The sequence below is a fragment of the Pongo pygmaeus genome, chromosome 2 (genome assembly GCF_028885625.2).
Source record: "Pongo pygmaeus isolate AG05252 chromosome 2, NHGRI_mPonPyg2-v2.0_pri, whole genome shotgun sequence".
In the NCBI taxonomy this organism is placed as follows: domain Eukaryota; kingdom Metazoa; phylum Chordata; class Mammalia; order Primates; family Hominidae; genus Pongo; species Pongo pygmaeus.
The window spans coordinates 144,867,813-144,873,930 of NC_085930.1; the positions used below are offsets into that span (position 1 = coordinate 144,867,813).

The 6,118-nt window shown below is 41.5% G+C and overlaps 1 pseudogene; it reads right to left on the minus strand.

The window, feature by feature from the left end:
• Positions 1 to 4,541: 4,541 nt before the first annotated feature.
• On the minus strand, positions 4,542 to 4,895 carry LOC129033669 (large ribosomal subunit protein eL31-like; annotated as a pseudogene).
• Between the last annotated feature and the right edge of the window lie 1,223 nt (positions 4,896 to 6,118).

Below are 6,118 nucleotides of genomic sequence, written 5' to 3' on the forward strand. Positions count from 1 at the left end.
GCCCAGCACGATGGCAGGTGCCTGTAGTCCCAGCTACTCGGGAGACTGAGGCAGGAGAATGGCGTGAACCTGAGAGGCGGAGCTTGCAGTGAGCCGAGATCGCCCCACTGCACTCCAGCCTGGGCGACAGAGTGAGACTCCGTCTCAAAAAAAAGAAAAAAAAATTAGCCAGGTGTGATGGCGCATGCCTGTGATCCTAGCTACTCCAGCCTGGGCTACACAGCCAGACTACCTCTCAAAAAATAAATAAATAAATAAATAAATAAATAAAAAGTTGAAAACAATGGTAAAGGTGGTAAATTATATATGTATATTTTTCCTAAATAAAAAAACCTCTGAAATAAACGTAGTTTGATTCTTTTAAAAAATACATTAAAAGTGCTTTAATTATTTAGGAAAAATCATATACAACTCAAATTCCCTTTTTTTTTTTTTTTTTTTTTTTTGAGATAGTCTCACCTAGGCTGGAGTGCAGTGCTTACTGCAGCCTCAGCCTGCTGGGCTCAAGCAATCCTCCCACTTCAGCCTCTTGAGTAGCCGGAACTACAGGTGCACACCACCACGCCGGGCTAATTTTTTTGTTGTTGTTGTATTTTTTGTAGAGACTGGAATCTAGCCATGTGGCCTAAGCTAAAGGGATCTGACTCCAGCCTCAGCCCCCCAAAGTGCTGGGATTACAGGCATGAGCCACAGTGCCCAGCCTATAACTCAAATTTCTTTTTCTTTTTATTCTTTTATGTTTAGTTCTGGGGTAAATGTGCAGGATCTGCAGGTTTGTTACGTAGGTAAACGTGTGCCATGGTGGTTTGCTGCACCTATCAACCCATCACCTAGGTCTTAAGCCCAGCATACATTAGCTATTTTTTCCTAATACTCTCCCTTTCCCCACCCCCCCATCCCTGACAGGCTCCATCCAGTGTGTGTTGTTCCCCTCCCTGTGTCCATGTGTTCTCATTGTTCAGCTCCTACTTATAAGTGAGAACATGCAGTGTTTGGTTTTCTGTACCTGCGTTAGTTTGCTGAGGATAATGGCTTCTAGCTTCATCCATGTCCCTGCAAAGGACGTGACCTCTTTCCTTTTTATGGCTGCCTAGTATTTCCTGGTGTATATGTACCACATTTTCTTTGTCCAGTCTGTGGGCATTTGATGGGCATTTGGGTTGATTCCATGTCCTTGCTATTGTGAATAGAGCTGCAATGAACATACACATGCATATATCTTTGTAATAGAATGATTTATATTCCTTTGGGTATATACCCAGTAATGAGATTGCTGGGTCAAATGGTATTTCTGGTTCTAGATCTTTGAGGAATCGCCACGCTGTCTTCCATGATGGTTTAACTAATTTACATTCCCACCAACAGTGTAAAAGCACTCCTATTTCTCCGCAACCTCGCCAGCATCTATTGTTTCTTTACTTTTTAATAATGGTGTTCTGACTGGTGTGAGATAGTATCTCATTATGGTTTTGATTTGCATTTCTCTAATCAGTGATGTTGAGCTTTTCTTCATATGTTTGTTGGCTGCATGAATGTCTTCTTTTGAGAAGTGTCTGTTCGTATCCTTTGACCACTTTTTAATTGGGTTGTTTTTTTCTCGTAGATTTGTTTGAGTTCCCTGTAGACTCTGGATATTAGAGCTTTGTTGGATGGATGGATTGTAAAAATATTCTCCCACTCTGTAAGTTGCCTGTAATTTTTTTTTTTTTTTTTTTTTTTTGTAGAGATGGGAGTCTAGCCATGTTGCCTAAGCTAAAGCTATCCGCCCCCAGCCTCAGCCTCCCAAAGTGCTGGGATGACAGGCATGAGCCACAAATTTCTTAAACTATCAATTTAAGATAATGATGTCTTCCTTTTTTTTTTTTTTTTTTTTTTTTTTTTTGGAGACAGGGTCTTGCTCTGTCACCCAGGCGGGAGTGTAGTGGCAAGATCTGGGCTCACTGCAGCCTCTACCTCCTGGGCTCAGGTAGCTCAGCCTCCCAAGTAGCTGGGACTACAGGCACATACCACCACGAATTTTTAGTAGAGACGGTTTTGTTATGTTGCCCAGGCTGGTCTGAACTCCTGGTCTCAAGCTGTCTGCCTGCCTCAGCCTCCCAGAGTTCTGGGATTACAGGCGTGAACCACCGCACCCAGCCTGAAATTTAAATTTAACAGCATTCTGTATTTTATCTGGTAACCTAAAGTGTGTATGCTTTCACTATAACCTTACGTTGTTTTCAATCTTTCCTTGGAAACTCTTGTGAATGGAGTTCTTTTCATTTCATCAACATGTGTTTACTAAGCCTCTGCTCTAGCAAAGCCCTGTACCAGAGTCTGGGAAGGTAAGACAGGCTCTGCCTTTAAGTTTAGAGGTCCTATCTTACTCCTTTTTGTATCAACTAGAGAACTCAGCAAAATTTTTCAGTCATGGTTTCTCATTCAAGTCAACCCTTCTGGACTCATTTAGTTCAAGGGTCACCATATGAAGTAAGAGAAAATTAACCTGCTACTGGGTGTATAAATTGATAGAATATTTCTGAAGGACAACAGGCAATATTAAAAGCTTGTAAAGTTTACAGAGCCTCAAAACTAGCAGTTCCACATAAGTCTCTAATTGATCCTAAGTTAGAGATTCCCAAACTTTCTTGGTTCATGGTGTCTTTAGCATCTCAGTAATTTTTCACCACACTCTTAGGCCAAAAGAAATATGAAATAGTTTGTGTTTTGTTTTGTTTTCTTTTTGGGTTTTTTGTTTGTTTGTTTGTTTTTGAGATGGAGGCTAGTTCTGTCACCCAGGCTGGAGTGCAGTGGTGCGATCTCGGCTCACTGCAACCTCCACCTCTTGGGTTCAAGCGATTCTCCTGCCTCAGCCTCCCGATTGCTCAGATTAGAGGCACCCGCCACCACGCCCAGCTAATTTTTGTATTTTTAGTAGAGACGGGGTTTCTAGTAGAGACTGTGTTGGCCAGCCTGGTCTCAAACTCCTGACTTCATGTGATCTGCCCGCCTCAGCCTCCCAAAATGCTGGGATTACAACCGTGAGCTACCATGCCCGGCCTGAAAGAGTTTTTTAAGTAGTTAGGTCCAAACAACTTAATTAGTATTTATGCTCTAACATGGTAGCTATTTGAAAAAGTAGGCCAGGCACGGTGACTCAAACCTGTAATTCCGGCACTTTGGGAGGCCGAGGTGGGAGGATTTCTTGAGGTCAGGAGTTCGAGATCAGCCTGGCCAACATGGTGAAACGCTGTCTCTACTAAAAATACAAAAATTAGCTGGGCGTGGTGGCAAGTGTCTGTATTCCCAGCTGCTCGGGAGGCTGAGACAGAAGAATCGCTTGAACCCAGGAGGCAAAGGTTGCAGAGAGCCGAGATCGTGCCACTGCACTCCAGCCTGGCAACAGAGCCAGACTCCGTCTCAAAAAAAAAAAAAAAAATCAGATTGGACATCACCACCCTCATTTCCCAGATCCCATGGATTTTTGTGCAATGCTTTATTTTTGTCACAGCACCAGCAAAAACCCAGCTTTGCAAAGATATAACCTCATTGAAAGGAATGTAAGGTGATCTAATGTTGAAACTGTAATTTTTACAGTAACCAACAAATGTCAGATATTTTCCTCACAAGGTTGAAATATCCTGCGGCTTCTCTATGAGTTCTCTGTGGCACCTTGGGGGCATGTTGGTGCACTCTTTGGGAACCAGAGAGCTAAGACAATAGGATAATCTAGGATTATGAAGAGATTTTTATGGTTTTTTTTGTTTGTTTTTTGTTTTTCTTTTTTTGAGACGGAGTCTCGCTCTGTTGCCCAGGCTGGAGTGCAGTGGCCCAATCTCGGCTCACTGCAACCTCTGCTTCCCGGGTTCACGCCATTCTCCTACCTCAGCCTCTCAAGTAGCTGGGACTACAAGCGCCTGCCACCACACCCGGCTAATTTTTTGCATTTTTAGTAGAGGCAGTGTTTCACCGTGTTAGCCAGGATGGTCTCAATCTCCTGACCTCGTCATCCGCCCACCTCAGCCTCCCAAAGTGCTGGGATTACAGGCGTGAGCCACAGCGCCTGGCCAGAGATTTTTAATAATAATAATTGCAATTGTTTATACTATTTTAAAAAGTAGAACTGATCCAAATTTCCAGATTGAAAACAACCTATATTATGGATATATCTACATAGTAGAATATTATATAGCTATTAGGAATGATGTAAAAAATTAAAATGATATAAAAATGTATTTATTGACAGGGGAAGATATTCATAATATATTAATTTTTTTAAACCCTGATTAACAGAACCATTTTGGAAAAACTAAATATCCATGCATGGTAAAAAGATGACTATAAAGACATACACCAAAATATTATTTTTTTCTGGATAGTGGGATTGTGGAAAATACTTGTTTTTCTTATTGTCTGTATACCCATTTTGAATTAAAGTTTCCCTCTTCTATTCTCCAATATTGACAAGTGCTTACCTCTTTCTTTTCTTTTTTGAAGGCAGTTTTATAATTTTATTTGATGTATTTGACGATCAGCGATTAGTTCTCATCCACGTTGACAGTCTATAGATTTTTGAAGGTGGTAACAGGTATATAGGTAACCAAAGCATAGAAATTATTTGGTGAATCTTCAACCTCATTACGTTTTCTGGACAACAGCACACAGATTCAGTATGGAACATTCCTTATTCCTTTGGCCCAGACAGCTTTGTTGAGCCTGGTATCAATGTGCACATCTGGAGTTCCCATCTCCTTCATGGCACATTTCCGAATCTCTTTGAGTGCCCTAGCGGCACACTTCTGGAAGCTCACTCCATAGATGTGGTTGTGAATGTTGATGGTGTATGCTCAGGTCACTACCTCGTTGATGGCAGAACGGCCTTTTTTCTTCTCGCCACCCTTCTTTGCAGAAGCCATTCTGCCAGGTCCAAGTTGATAAAAAGCGTGCTTACCTCTTTTGTTGCACTACCACACTATGCTGCAGTTGTTGGTTTAGCCCTGTTTCCTCCCCATTATGTTTCTATAACTCTTAGAAGGTCAGAGTTTTCTCCGTCTTTGCCTCTTATCCTCATTGCTTAGCATAAGGTCTGACATATAATAGGAATTCAATAATTGTTAAAATAATGATTAGTGTGACAATATAAGTAAAGTCACTAGTATAGTGTGTAGTGCCTAATAGGCATGGAAAATTGTTTGCTTTTTCCTTGGGAAGAGATACAAAATGCCTTACAAATCTGAAGCCAGTTCTTGTTTCAGCTTGATCAAATCAATGTTAATTATAAGATCCTTAATAAAACCAAAGGTGTGAATTGATTTGAAACACTCAGAATATCAATCATCAAGTATTTATTGAATGCACTCTAGCACTTTGGAGACAATGAAGTAAATACAGAAATAGTTGTAGTTATGTTTTCAAAGAACAAAGATCAGGCAAGCGGTCAGAGAGACTTTCTGACAGGTTAGATTGTTTACAAAATAGCGAATTTTTGTCTTCCTTTCCTTTCCTCTTTCACCCTCCTTCCTCTGTCCCCTCCTTTTTCTTCCTCCACCAAAAACTCTGTGTAGAGATGATGTTCCCTCTCCCACTTTCTCAAGTTGCATTCTCCCCCATTGCTTATTATTTCCATCCCATCGTTTTCACCATTATACACATCCCTACCAGATTTTAACAAATGCCTGGCCAGGCGCCGTGGCTTATGCCTGTAATCCTAGCACTTTGGGACGTCAAGGTGGGTGGATCGCCTGAGCTCAGGAGTTCGAGACCAATCTGGGCAACATGGCAAAACTCCGTCTCCACCAAAAATACAAAAAAATTAGCTGGGTGTGCTGGTGCGCACCTATGGTCCCAGCTACCTAGGAGACTGAGGTGGGAGGATTGCTTGAGCCTGGGAGGAGGAGGTTGCAGTGAGCTGAGATGGCACCACTATACTCCAACCCGGGTGACAGAGTGAGACCCTGTCTCAAAAACAAAAGCCACAAATGCTTAATCTACTGTCGTTGTGGAAACCAATAAATCTAATTAAACACAATCTATGGGAAAGTAAAAATAGCATAATCTAAACTCATGAAAAATCTTCAGAAATTGGCCAGAGTAGTACTTCTTTATAGGGAGCTGTAAACCAGATGAAATTAAACTAGGC